Source organism: Dermacentor variabilis, chromosome 4 (genome assembly GCF_050947875.1).
Source record: "Dermacentor variabilis isolate Ectoservices chromosome 4, ASM5094787v1, whole genome shotgun sequence".
Lineage (NCBI taxonomy): Eukaryota > Metazoa > Arthropoda > Arachnida > Ixodida > Ixodidae > Dermacentor > Dermacentor variabilis.
Genome location: NC_134571.1, coordinates 177,738,195 through 177,752,573, shown reverse-complemented (window position 1 = coordinate 177,752,573; position 14,379 = coordinate 177,738,195). Strand labels below are relative to the sequence as shown.

The following is a 14,379-nucleotide window of genomic DNA, read 5'->3' as shown; positions in this document are numbered from 1 at the left end:
GTTGCAAATTGCCACCAACTTTACAATCACTCGCTAGGTCGGTATCGTCAGGGTGGCCGAGTGGTCTAAGGCGCCAGATTTAAGCTCTGGTCCTCGGAAGAGGGCGTGGGTTCGAGCCCCACTCCTGACAAATTAATTCATTATTTCCTTTTTGCAGCTGCGAAAGCAGAGTTTAGAAACGCTGCACTGTCAGATATTGGGATTTCCAGAAGTCATATGGCGGAGTGTGACGCCAGCATAACGAAAACACCTTACAGGAAGACCCTTCGTGTGTAATGCGTGAACATTGTGCAAAGGTATGATACTGTGAAATAACCTTGATGCTCCTATAACATGTGGCTTGAACATAAAGCTACTCGTCACCTGGTCATGACAATAACGAGCAATGCCAGTGTACCTGTGTCGTATGTATCATTTTCAATGAATACAGGTGATCTCGTTAAGGGCGCATCAATCTTCGCCGGGGTTCCAAATTGCCACAAACTTTACAATCACTTGACAGGTCGGTATCGTCAGGAAGGCCGAGTGGCCATTCTGCTTACGGCAGCCGAGCTGAACGGACGCGTGGGTCATGGGCTCCGAACGAGCGGCTTCTGCGGCCACTGGCCGCGGTAACAGGCTTATCGACGATAACGAGGAAGTGAGCTACCAGTTTATTTTGCCACCACTGCCCAAGGGATCTGTCGTAAAAAAAACACCGTGTTTTTCCATGGCGACGTGCGAGCGAGGCCCTATAAGGTCGAAGACTTTCGAAATGCGCTCGTCCAGACTGGATTGCTGCAGGAGGTCATGGTCCTTGGAGCCTACCAGATCAATCACGTATGGGCAGTCACCTTCTGGAGTGACGAGGCAACGAAAAGGATGCTGGCGTTGAAAGAGCTCAACGTGAAGGGGCGTCGCTGCGTAATCGTCGACCCTCAAAGACCAACAGGTACGCCTCCGCCTTCATTGGCGGAGGCGTATTGGGTGGCGGACGAATATATAAAGGCAGCGCTGGCGGCCTTTGGCAAAGTCGTTGAAGTGACGAGAGAACGATGGCGGGTCAGAGCAATGCCTCCTTTACAAGATGCCAGCCGCGTTGTCCGTAAACTCGGTTCCTGGCCCTCTCCCTTTTCTCTCCTCCGCGAAAAGGCAACGAGCGCCACTTGTGGCGGACGTCTGCAACCTAGATCACGTGTTGCGGCCTCTGAGATTACCATGGCGTCTGTTGCCATCTCGGAGGCCCGCGATAACGCTCGCTAACAGACGCCCGCGCATATAAAGCGCCGGCGGAGCATTCAGCCGCGGCTGCCACATCCGCCGGAAGTTGAAAAGGCAACGAGCGCCGCCTCACGGAATTTATGCTGAACTAACTTCAACTAAGGGAACCGCCGCCGCAATGGGAAAGCGAGCAACGCGGCTGGCATCTAGTAAAGGAGGCATTGGTCAGAGGCGTAGGCGACAAGGACTCAACCTCTCGGACCGTTCTGTTGAAGTTGAAGAGCGGGATGAAAGTCGATGACATCCCGCATCAAATCCGAGTTGCCGGTGAACTGGCCCTTGTCGTAGCGCCTGGACGGCCGATGCAGTGCCTACGATGCAAGGGTGTCGGACCCGTCCGTCGCGAGTGCAAGGTTCCGCGTTGCGCTCGATGCCGCAGCTTTGGACATTCAGAAGATCAGTGCGTGCGCACGTACGCTGCAGCTGTGGGGGCACCAGCGAACGAGGTCGTCCCGCAGATGACGATGGATGCTGCTGAAGCCGAGGACGCCGCCAAGGGGGCTGGTGACAAGAACAGCGCCAACAATGGGGAGGGGACATCGGAGGCAACGAAAGATACGAAAGGTCTATTCGTTACCCCTGAAAAGAAAGACGGGGCCACGACAGGTCCTGCAGAAGGGCATGAGAAAGGCAAGGAAAACTGCGTTGTAGTTAAGCCATAGGCGAGGCAGAAGGTGGGGATCCGCCCCTAAGCATCGACCCTATGGATACGAGCGGCAACGCTACCTTTAGGAGACCGCTAGATGCTATCGACGAGAAAACTAAGACTCACACTCACGGGCCGCCTGCAAAGACATCTATGGCGAGAAGGAGCAGCTTCAAGCCCTCTCCAAACATTCATCGGGATGGGAAGGCCGGCGACAAGCCACAGCCGACTGCGGACAACATCAGACCACCGGACGGTCCCGGAGGCGTCTAGCCGCTGGCTAGACGTTGTGGTGAGCACCGTGCTCCGGCCCTCTCTTACTTCCCGTATTATCAATGGCAACCAACCCTACGCTTAGATTAGGCACGCTAAACGTGAGAGGTCTGGCTGCCAAGCGTAAACAAAGCCAAGTGTAACGGATGATGGTGGACCAAGACCTCGATGTTCTGGCCGTGCAAGAGACAAAGGTCGAAGGGGAGGAGGAGACCCGGGGCATGGTGCTAAGGTTTACGTCTTTGCATTACGCGGTAGTGAGCCATGCTAAAGGAGCGTCGGCGGGCGTTATCTTATTTATTAGGAAACTGACCGAGGCTATCTATTGAAAATTATTATTCGTGCCCTTCAGGCAGATTAGTGTATGCTGACTTTACTGTTGGTGATGATTCGTGACGTGTTTTGTGTGTATATGCACCCAATGTTTGTGAAGAGCGCACTATCTTTTTTGAATCCTTAAAGACGCACATCTGCCTGAATAGAAAAATGATTATTCTGGGGGATTTTAATTGTGTACTAACAGATCGAGATAGAATAGGCCGGAGAACAAATGACACAAGCTGTCATGTCCTTACAGAATTATTAGCTGAGTGCGACTTAGATGACGTGGCAGACAACCTGGTTGGAACACGCGAGGTTCAATATACGCACTTTCAGTGCAATAGTCACGCTCGTCTAGACAGGAGGAGGAGACAAAGGAGAGGAAAGACAGGGAGGTTAGCCAGTGTATGTACCGGCTGGCTACCCTGTGCTGGGGAAAGGGGTAAAGGGAATAAAAGGAGAAAGAAGAAGGAAAAAAATTGGAAACGAGAAAATTCAAACAGTAACGCGAAACTACGTGCTACAACATTCAAAGGCAGTCGCACAATTCGCATGTCATCTCGTCTAGACAGAATGTACGTTTCACTACACGTAACACCCCTATATCACAGCTACGGTGTCATGCCTCTTTCATTTACTGATCATTGTTTGGTCAAGACATCTGTTGGACGTAAAGGAAAACGCAACACATTCACGTAGGAAATGTGGAAAATGAATTCCAAATTGTTAAAGGATGATGTTTTTCTAGGCAATGTACAGGATCATTTGAAGGAACTAGAAAATAACAACGTTACGCAAGTCACCAAAAAATGGGAAAGTTTTCAACAACGAATTAAAATAGCCGCAATCGATCGCTCCTGTAAAATAAAGCACGAATACAAAGCTAAAGAGAATGAACTAAGGACGGTGTTGGAAAAATTAACGGCCTTAGAGTGCAGCCAACCAGGCGCATACAAAGACGATCTGCGCAGCATAAAAGCGAAATTGGAGCTATGCGATGAACGATATCGGGGAGCGATTATACGTGCAAGGGCCGAGGCATTGACAGCAGATGAGGCGCCAATTAAACGCGCCCTCGGCCTTGAGAAGAAGCATGCACGGCGTAATCACGTAGATGTAATTGAAGTAGATAATCGCGAAATAACCGACTATGAGGACATAGCACAAGCATTTTTCCAGCACTTTCAACAACTTTTTGCATCGAGTACTGTTGACGTAGATGCCTTTAGAACGACGTTTTCGGGACGCATTCCGCAACTCAGCGACGAGACGAAGAACGGACTAGAGGCAGCGATAGCAGCACATGAAGTTGAAAAGGAAATTGATAATTTAAAAACAGGAAAATCGCCTGGTCCGGATGGCATTTGTGACGCTTTATATAAACAGTTTAAATCAGAATTGTCACCTTTGTTCGCTGACGTCTTTAACGAAGCGTATGAAGTAAACGCGTTGCCATGTTCTTTCGGGGAAGCGCACACTGTGCTCATCCCTAAGACAGACGAGCCGGCGAAACTAAAACATGTAACATCGTACAGACCAATATAACTTACCAACAATGATTATAAAGTATTCATGAAGATAATTGCTGGCAGGTTACAATCAGTAATGGAAACCATAGCGGGTAGGCACCAAACATGCGGTATCAAGGGACGTACCATTACCACAAACAAACTCATAATGAGATCAAATATGGAATGTTGTGATGCATTAAGGTCGCGAGTTGCTATTCTCCAACTTGAGTTGGAGAAAGCTTTTGACTGTGTTGCTCATGTCATATACTTGCCATTCTGAAGCATATAAACGTCGGGTCCATAATTACTGACGGGGTAGCCATGGCGTACCGGAACGGCACTACTAAACTTATAATTAAGAAGTCACTGGGGGCCCCCATCAGCATTCAACGTTCCGTACGTCAGGGCTGCCCAGCCAGCCCACTTCTTTTCTGTATTTATCTAGAGACTTCATGCTTGGCACTGATTGAAAACAAATGTAGTCATGGGTTTATGGTGCAAGCGTCCGAAGTCAAAGTACTAGCCTATACGGATGACGTAGCCGTCTGTTGCAAAGACAAGGAGAGCGCTTTGCAAACCATAAATATTGTTAAAAACTTTGGTCAAATCACTGGAAGTAAACTGGAGCAAGTGCCTAGGTATTTGGCATGCGAAGTGGCCTAAGGCCCCCGCTCTATTTGCCAATGTCACGTGGTCAACAACGCCAGCAAAATACTTGGGCGTACCACTTGAAGCTTATAAACAGAGCGACAAATACTGGCAGTGCGAGCTCAAAAGTGCAAAAGAAAAGCCGAAGCGTGGAAAGCCAAACACCTTTCGGTATTTGCCAGGGCTACTGCATGCAGCCTGTTTTTCGTAGCCAAGCTATGGTATGTTATGCAATTCATTTTCTGTAACAGGGCCAATGTGCGGAAATTGCACAGTTTTTGCTGTGTTTGTATGGAGTTCCGGATGGGAGAGATGCAGCCGCAACAATTTGTTCAGAAAGGTGAAAGATGGAAGATTAGGGCTGGCCCACTTGTTTGTGAGGCAGTTAGTTGGACGATTCTTTTTCTTCAGAAACAATGCCGATCCATTTCTTCAAACAGTCTGCAAGGTTAGGCTAGCGCATTTGTTACCCGAGTTTATTATATGCTCTCAAAGTGTACCGGGGGCTGTGTTCGGTTTCTATAAGGAAATTGTGCTGAGTGTTCGTTTCCTTGCTGTACGGTTTTCGAAAGAATACTTGTTTACGGTCACAAGAAAAAGGCTGCGCAATCATCTATTGGACAGCCTTTTTCCCCCCACTCTGTACCAAACTATATACAGTCGAGGCCCAGGACAGAATGTCTTGAAACGCGTTAAAAATGTAGGTACTGCCTGGTATGAAAACTTTCTTTTTCAAACTACACACAGGTACACTCTCAGTTGCAATGTTTTTAGAAGAAAGGGGCTTTAACATGCCATGGAGCTCACACCTCTTCATATGCAAACAACCAGAGACATTAGACCATTTTTTTTTTACGCTGCTGGGCGGGAGTTTTCTTCTGGGATGTTCTACAGCCAACAATAAAGAAAGAATTTCCTCTTGACCCACAGGGCATAAGATATCTACCGATAGATGACGAGGACGGAACACCTTTCGATCAGATAATGTTAACTGGCCTCTACTGTATATGGCGAGCTCGCATGGCAGGCTTCTATTGCGATCCCGATGCAAGACCAGCCTGTGTTTTCATTCGAGAACAAGTACCTCGTTTTCTTGATGTGCTTGCTACACAAGAGTGTCCTTCGCCTTGGATGGCCAGGATAGAACCCCTGGTTAATATTAAAGAATTTTAAATAACGCCAGCCTAAATAAAACAGGCGGCTTTTACTTATCAATTTGTTGTAACGGATGAAAGCTTCGTCTGTTTGTGTATATATGTTCCTTATGTTGCCATTGTTATGTACTGCTGATTACCGGCAATAAAGAAAAAAAAAGAAAGCAGGATGGCCAAGTGGTCTAAGGCGCCAGATTTCGGCTCTGGTCCTCGAAAAAGGGCGTGGGTTCAAACCCCACTCCTGACAAGTTTATATTATTTTCTTTCTGCAGTTGCGAAAGCAGAGTTTCGAAGCGCTGCACTGTCATAATGATATTGGGATTTCAAGAAGTCATATGGCGGAGTGTGACGCTAGCTATGGAAGCACCTTACAGGAAGACACTTCGTGCGTAATGCGTGAACCTTGTGCAAAGGTATGATTCTGTGAAATAGCCTTGATGCGCCTATAACAAGTGGCTCGAACATAAAGCTACTCGTCACCTGGTCATGACAATAACAAGCAACGCCAGTGTACCTGTGTCGTATGTATCATTTTCAATTAATACAGGTGATCTCGTTAAGCTGACATCAATCTTCGCCGGAGGTTCTAAATTGCCACAAACTTTACAATCACTCGCCAGGTCGCTATCGTCAGGATGGCCGAGGGGTCTAAGGCGCCAGATTTAAGTTCTGGTCCTCGAAAGAGGGCGTGGGTTCGAACCCCACTCCTGACAAGTTTATTCATCACTTTCGTTTTGCAGTTGCGAAAGCAGAGTTTCGAAGCACTGCACTGTCATGATGATATTAGGATCTCAAGAAGTCATATGGTGGAGTGTGACGCCAGCATAATGAAAGCACCTTACAGGAAGACATTTCGTGTGTAATGCGTGAACATTGTGCAAAGGCATGATACTTTAAAACAACTTTGATGCTCCTATAACAAGTGGCTTCGACATAAAGCTACTCGTCACCTGGTCATTACAATAACAAGCAACGCCAGTGTACCTGTGTTGTATGTATCGTTTTCAATGAATACAGGTGATCTCGTTAAGCTGGCGTCAATCTTCGCTGGGTGTTCCAAATTGCCACTAACTTTACAATCACTTGACAGGTCTGTATCGTCAGGATGGCCGAGTAGTTGACTTCCGGCCACCGTAGTGTACGGACGTGGCTGATATGAGCTCCGTCGGACCGGATGTAGCGGCCCACCATAGCTGCGGTTTCAGGAATGAAGTGTCGCAGGATTATGCAATCATTTTGCCCCCACTGCCAACTGGGTACGTTGTTCAAAATACCGTTTTTCTACATGCTGATGTAAAAGGTAGACCATATCGCGCAGAAGATTTTCGTGAGCCACTGTTTCAATGTGTTCCGCCCACCGAGGTTCTTGCGCTCGGCCCCTATCAAATGAATCATTTGTGGGTGGTTACCTGCAAGAATGCTGAATGCGTGAAGAAGTCTTTGGCCGAACCGGAATTGACGGTCAAGGGCCGGAGATGTATCGCAATTGATCCAAGTCACCGCGACGTCCGTTTGAAGCTTCACCGGCTGCTCTACCAGGTACGCGAAGAAGACGTGCGAAACGCCCTGAACCCCTACGGAACCGTCTTGGAAATAGGACTGGATAAATGGCGCCTTGACGGCCACAGCCAACAGAACACCATGACACGCACAGTTGTGGTGCGACTGAAGGCTGACGTTACGTTGGATGATATACCACATCAGCTGCGCGTCGGAGTTGAGCTAGCCCTTGTCGTAGCGCCCGGAAGAGCTCCAACGTGCTTGCGCTGCCAACAGATTGGTCACATACGAAAGGACTTCCGCGTGCCGCGGTGCAACTTCTGCAAACGCTTTGGACACGCCGTAGAAAACTTCTCGAGGACGTATGCGGCAGCTGCCATGACCACGTTGAACACGGAGAAATCCGAGCTCACCATGGACGAAGCGGAAGCAGAAGAATGTGTGAATTCTGCAACATCAGGAGTACAAGGGACAAGCACCAAAGGGTGTAAGCAACCGGAAAATACTACCTCGGAAAATTTGACAGCTACTGCACAGGTAGAAATTGCAGTAGATCCAAAAACCAATATACAGGGCTCCGATTTCGTCGAGGATGGTGCCAACGAAACAAGTGGAAATAAAGGGTCAGAGGAAGTTCACCACAAGAGTGCCGAAGAGGACGCCATGGATTGCCGTGAAGCAGAATACAATAGTGCGCTGGGAAAGAGACTACAAGACGACGCCAGTGCAGAGACAAAGGACACCAACAGCAGTGAACCGCCGGCGAAATCGTTCACCAGTCGCCGGCTGCGGCCCACCCCAAAGCCAAACGTGCCGGAGGGGGAGAAGAGGTCGGCTAAGCCGCCGACTTGACAACACGACTAACGCACCGAGGGTGTACCCCAAAATCGGGGCACAGACTGTTTGGTGAGCGCATCCTTTTTTAAAGATAAAGGTGGCTGTTAGACTTGAGAGAGCAGTTCGTTTCGCCACTCTAAATGTGCGCGGGCTTTCGTCTAGAAGACGCCAGTACCAATAAAGTAGGCTATTTGCGGAACATGATTTAAACGTGATCGCCGTGCAAGAAACAAAAGTACAGAGCGAGGACGAAACTGATCGAATGGTTGCCCTTTCCGCACAACGTATAATGTTTGTGTGTCACATTCCGATGGCTTATCGGGAGGGTGCGCAATTTTTATAAAAAGATCGATGGGCGCAGTTGAGACAAGCATGAGAAGCAGTGAGAGCGGACGGTTCGTGGTTTGTGATTTTTCGTTACTTAATTTTGAATGGCGCGTGATTCGCTTGTACGCCCCAAATCGTGACAACGAAAGAAAAGCTTTTTCTGAAGAGATTGGTGGTTTTCTAGATTGCAGTAGATATTTGATATTAATTGATGACTTCAACTGTGTGTGCGCGATTGAAGACCGCTCCAAACGTGTAAATTTGCGCGATCAAAGCGCACTGTTTTTGAGAGAATGGATTGCAGAGAATTGACTAGAAGATGTGGCCCTCTGCATGTCTAATGGCGGGGGTGAGTTCACACATTTTCAGGGCCAAAGTCACACGCTTTGGGTAGAGCCTACATCCCACTTGACCTTGTGATGTGTTGTGACGAATACGTTGTTATACCAGTGTCCTTTAGCGACCATTCTCTGGTAAAATTCACGCTTGGGACAAAGAAAAAAATGCCAAAGTTCAACTGGCACCTCTGGAAATTAAATAATAGCATTATGAAAGAAGATGTTTTTTTCTAGAAAAGTGAGTGAAGCGTTAATGACGCTGTATGAAGTTGGAAAAGACGACTGGGAAACGAGGTGGGAAACTTTTAAACGAGATGTTAAATTGAGTGTTATAGAACGAACGACTATTATAACCTTAATTTTGAGAAGAAACAAGACGGAGAAGAAATTGCAGTCGCAACTGCAAGCGCTATTAAAGGAAGAGAGTGTCAAACCGGGCTCTTTCGCTGAAGAAATCAAAAATACCAAAAAAACAAGCTGGAACTTTTAAAGAAAAGTACAGAGGCGCTATTATTAGGTCAAGAACAGAAAAGCTTTGGATGGGCGAAACATCGACAAAGCGGGCACTAAGTGATAAAAAGCGATACGCGCAAAGAAAAGGAGTTAAGGAAATAATGTACAATGGCAAACTGACGAAGGGAAAAAGCCAGATAATGAACGCGTTTGCTGAACACTATCGCGATTTGCCTGGAAAACGTATTCCGATGGCCAGTGGATTTAGTGAAGATTTCCTTTCTTTAGTGCCCAAGTTTGACGACGAAACTAAAAAAGTTTGGAAGCTCCTATCAGTATACAGGAGATTAAAAAAGCTGTTGATGACTTAAGCAGTGGAAAGACACCTGGCCCAGATGGAATCGGAGCAGAATTCTACAAAATGTTTAAAGAAGAGATAGCCGGCGCGCTGTTCGAAGTTATCGAAGAGGGGTATAAAAAGAAGCTACCACGGTCTTTCACTGAAGTGCACACTGCTTTAATCCCCAAAACAGATGATGACATCAAACTTCAATCTGTGACGTCATGTCGCCCCATTAGCCTCTTGAATACGGATTACAAAGTTTTCATGAAGGTGTTGGCCAAGAGAATGCAGAATGTCATTCAATACATTGTAGGACCGCACCAGACATGTGGCATAAGAGGTCGTAGCATTACGACAAATATACACGCAGTAAGAAGTGTCTTGGAGATTTGCGATGACTTTGGAGAGCGAATAGCAATCATGCAACTAGACTTACAAAAAGCTTTTGATCGCGTCTCCCATGAAGTGTTGTTCAACATGTTAGAACATGTGCAGGTTGGAACTGTGTTTCTTGATGCATTAAGGTTGGGCGTACTCGCAATGTGTAACGCGCCTGGTAGTTAATAGGACGCTCAGTGAAAAAATTTACATGCTCAGTTCTGTCAGACAAAGATGCCCGGCCTCAGCCTTACTTTTTGCCGTATACCTAGGACGTTTTTGTCTATCAATTATCCAAAATTCGAACGTGCACGGATTTAGATTACAGAGTACTGAAATAAAGATTTTTGCACATGCTGACGATGGTGGCCGTACTCTGTCAAGATAGGCAAAGCACATGTGAAGTTGTTCACACAGCCAAACAATTTTGTTCCATGACAGGTAGCATTATTAACTGGGACAAAACAACTGCGTTTTAGTATGGTAATTGGGATATGAAGCCTGATGTATACGTAAATGTGTGAAGTACCTTGGTGTGCCACTCGAGGTTTATCGTGACAACAACGAGTACTGGAAGGACGAAGCAGAAACAATCAGGCAAAAAACAAACGCCTGGAGTTGACGGGAGCTCTCTATTTTTGCACGGGCGTCTGTATGCAACCTGTTTTTAATAGCCAAAATATGGTGTGTGTTCCAAGTCCTTTGTATGTCGCGTGTGAATGTGCAAAAATTTCACAGCATTTTCGCCATGTTTGTGTGGAAATCGACCTGGGAACGAACAAGTCGCTCAAATTTATTCTTACCATTCCGAGACGGTGGATTGGGTTTGTGTCATTTATTAGGCAAGTTGTGTCTCGTTTTATTTTTCTCCGCGACCAAAGAAATGGCTTTTTGCAAACTGTAATAAAATTAAGACTCTGTTCACACGTTCCAGAATTTGTTGTGTCGTCGAATAACAATATGTACCATTATGTAACTAGATTCTTGCCTGAAGTAGTGCATTCGTTTCAATTTCTGAAAGTGCGTTTTTCACTAGAGTACTGTCCTCTGTAAAACGGAAAACACTTTACAAAGACCTTGTCGATTGTTTGTTTCCAACACCGAGGTACAGATCTTTATTCAATCTCGGACCCGGACAGGACGTGCTAAGAAGGGTTAAAAAGGTGAACGTAAAACCGGGAACAAAAACTTTCTTCTTTAAGCTTCACTCTGGGACGCTCCCCGTGAAGCAATGGTTAGCTGATAAGGGACCCTACATTCCATCGACGACAAACTGTCTACTTTGTAAGACGCCCGAAACGGTAGAACACGTGTTTCTTTGCTGCTGGGACGCCGTTTTCCATTGGGACATTCTGCAGCGCACACTGAAAAAGGACCTAACCATCACGAGTTATGGTATTCGTTTTCTGAGTGTGGACAATGAAGACGGTGTCCCGTACTACATGTTCATGCTGATAGCAATGCACAGCATCTGGCAGACTAGAATGGCGGTCCGCAATGCCGACCTTCACGCACGTCTTGTCAGGGAAAATTTCATTGTAAACATGGATTATATACGCGAACTGTATAAAGCGCAGAGCCTCCTGACTGGTTACCTATCTTGGACGAATTGTGTAACTTGCAAAAAATTTTAATGTGAACACCGGATCAAGACTTGGTCCAAGTGTTTCCTTTTTATCATTCATGTTTCTCTGTTTCCACAACATGTAAAAGAAAACAGGCAAGAAACCAAAAAAAATCAGGATGGCCGAGTTGTCTAAGGCGCCAGATTTAAGCTCTGGTCCTCGAAAGAGGGCGTAGGTTCGAACCCCACTCCTGACAAGTTTACTCATTATTTTCTTTTTGCAGTTTCGAAGCGCTGCACTATCATGATATTGGGATTTCAAGAAGTCATATGGCGGAGTGTGACGCCGGCATAATGAAAGCACCTTACAGGAAGACCCTTCGTGTGTAATGCGTGAACATTGTGCAAAGGCATGATACTGTAAAATAACCTTGATGCTCCTACAACAAGTGGCTTGAACATAAAGCTACTCGTCACCTGGTCATGACAATAACAAGCAACGCCAGTGTACTTGTGTCGTATGTATCATTTTCAGTGAATACAGGTGATCTCGTTAAGCTGGCATCAAAACTCGCCGGGGGTTCCAAATTGCCACCAACTTTACAATCACTCGTCACGTGGGTATCGTCAGGATGGCCGAGTGGTCTAAGGCGCCAGATTTAAGCTCTGGTCCTCGAAAGGGGGCGTGGGTTCGAACCCCACTCCTGACAAGTTTATTATCATTTTCTTTTTGCAGTTGCGAAAGCAGAGTTTCGAAGCGCTGCACTGTCGTGATGATATTGGGATTTCAAGAAGTCATATGGCGGAGTGTGACGCCAGCATAATGAAAGCACCTTGCAGGAAGACCCTTCGTGTGTAATGCGTGAACATTGTGCAAAGGCATGATACTGTGAAATAACCTTGATGCTCCTATAACAAGTGGCTTGAACATAAAGCTACTCCTCACCTGGTCATGACAATAACAAGCAACGCCAGTGTACCTGTGTTGTATGTATCATTTTCAATGAATACAGGTGATCTCGGTAAGCTGACGTCAATCTTCGCCGGGGTTCCGAATTGCCACCAACTTTACAGTCACTTGGCAGATCGGTATCGTCAGGATGGCCGAGGATTCTGCTTCCGACAGCCGTGCTGAACGGACGCCGGATGGCAGGCTCTTCAGGGGTGTCTACAGCGGCACTTTTCGATCGCGGTAACAGGTCTTTTGACGTTGATAATGATTATGAAGTTTTATTGTCGAACCTTCCTACAGGACGAATTGTTTTGAATACTGTTTTTTTACATGCTGACGTCCGTTCCCGGCCATATCAAGTGGAAGACTTCCGCGACACACTGGCTCCTCTGACGCTGCTCCCCGAAGTTGTTGCCTTGGGGGCATATCGTATGAGCCATGTGTGGGCCGTGGCGTTCAAGAATATAGATGCAGTGAAAAGGATCCTTGGCGTCGGTGACCTCAAGGTAAAAAATTCTCGCTGCCTCGTTATCGACCCAGCAAACCAAGATGTGCGGATGAAGGTAAACTGGCTGCTCCATAATGTACTCGACGAAGACGTGAAACGTGCGTTAGCGCCGTACGGCCGACTGACGGAAGTCAGTAGAGAGCGGTGGCGGGTACACGGCGTGGCCGACAAGGGCTCAACGACCCGTCTTGTAACGCTGAGGTTGAAGGTGGGCGTTAAAATTGACGACCTGCCTCATCAAGTGAACGTGAGCGGCGAGCAAGCCCTTGTGACGGGAAGAGCGCCCGTTTGTCTACGCTGCAGAGGAAAAGGGCACATTCGTCGTGACTGCCGAGTGCCGCGTTGTGGTGGCTGCCGTAGTGTCGGTCATGAGGAGCACGACTGCACGCTTTCCTATGCCAGCGTCACCGGGCCCGTGGATGGTGGCGACGCGCCCGAACTACTCATGGACGAGGTTGACGCTGAAGACGCAGCAAGTTCGGGCGACAGAAGGTGCGACAGAGTGCTGGCGACGCCAGACCCGGCCACAGTAAGAGGGTCGAACGCGACAAAGGGGCAAGAGCCCGCAGAGCAGCCGTCGGAGCTACAACCTGGGAATGCAACGACCTCAGAGAGGTAAGAATCGTGTGAAACTTCAGCCAAGGAAACAGAGTTTACAGCTGGACAGGACAACATGGACGACAGCGAGAGCGCAGTCGATGTCCTGGCCGGCAAGCTCCCTTGGCATGAAAGTAGAGGCGAGACAAGTACTCCCGATGGCGGCGAGGGTGGAGAACCACCGACGAGGACAACGGGAATCAGGCGACTGTTTTCCAAAACACGGCCAGAAACCCTGGTCGACCCACGGGCAGAGGCAAAGACGCCTCTCCCGTCTACATCACCTGGGTAGGTGAGACTGTCGTGATTTTTGGAGACACAGTAATATGTAAGAGACAAATGTGAAAGTGTTGTGTAGGAGCCGCGACGTAAAAGCATGAAAAAAGCAGAGACGCCCGTAAGTCGTGCGATTTCCTTGTTTTCTGGCGAGCATCCACTTGAAGTAAAAACCGTGTGGTAGGCCTAGTCACAGCGATAACATGTCCTTTAATTTAGAAACAGCCTTATGCGTAGCAAAGCTCATTATTAGAGGACTTGGGTCTGGGAGGCGACAGTATCAGTTGCGTCGTTTGTTGCTTGAGAATGACGTTGATATTGCCGCCATGCAGGAAACGAAAGTCGAGTCCCAAGAGCAGACAGACGGCCTGCTTTCGCCTTTCCGCTCCCGATATAATGTATGTGTCAGTCATTCTCATGGTACATCTGGTGGCTGCTTGCTTTTTATGAAGAACAGCATTGGTATTGTAGTAGAGTGTTTACATATTGATGA

General features: G+C 47.4%; 1 protein-coding gene and 5 non-coding genes across 6 annotated transcripts in view; 5 read left to right on the top strand and 1 right to left on the bottom strand.

Annotated features, from left to right (window-relative positions):
* Nucleotides 1–14,379, bottom strand: part of LOC142578441 (uncharacterized) — a 73,695-nt gene that overhangs the window by 40,739 nt on the left and 18,577 nt on the right. The window lies entirely within an intron of this gene.
* Nucleotides 47–130, top strand: TRNAL-UAA (transfer RNA leucine (anticodon UAA)). The gene has a single exon. It is a non-coding gene; the product is annotated as a tRNA-Leu (tRNA).
* TRNAR-UCG (transfer RNA arginine (anticodon UCG)) lies at nt 5,977–6,060 on the top strand. The gene has a single exon. It is a non-coding gene; the product is annotated as a tRNA-Arg (tRNA).
* On the top strand, nt 6,443–6,526 carry TRNAL-UAA (transfer RNA leucine (anticodon UAA)). The gene has a single exon. It is a non-coding gene; the product is annotated as a tRNA-Leu (tRNA).
* On the top strand, nt 11,727–11,810 carry TRNAL-UAA (transfer RNA leucine (anticodon UAA)). Its single transcript has one exon. It is a non-coding gene; the product is annotated as a tRNA-Leu (tRNA).
* Nucleotides 12,180–12,263, top strand: TRNAL-UAA (transfer RNA leucine (anticodon UAA)). Its single transcript has one exon. It is a non-coding gene; the product is annotated as a tRNA-Leu (tRNA).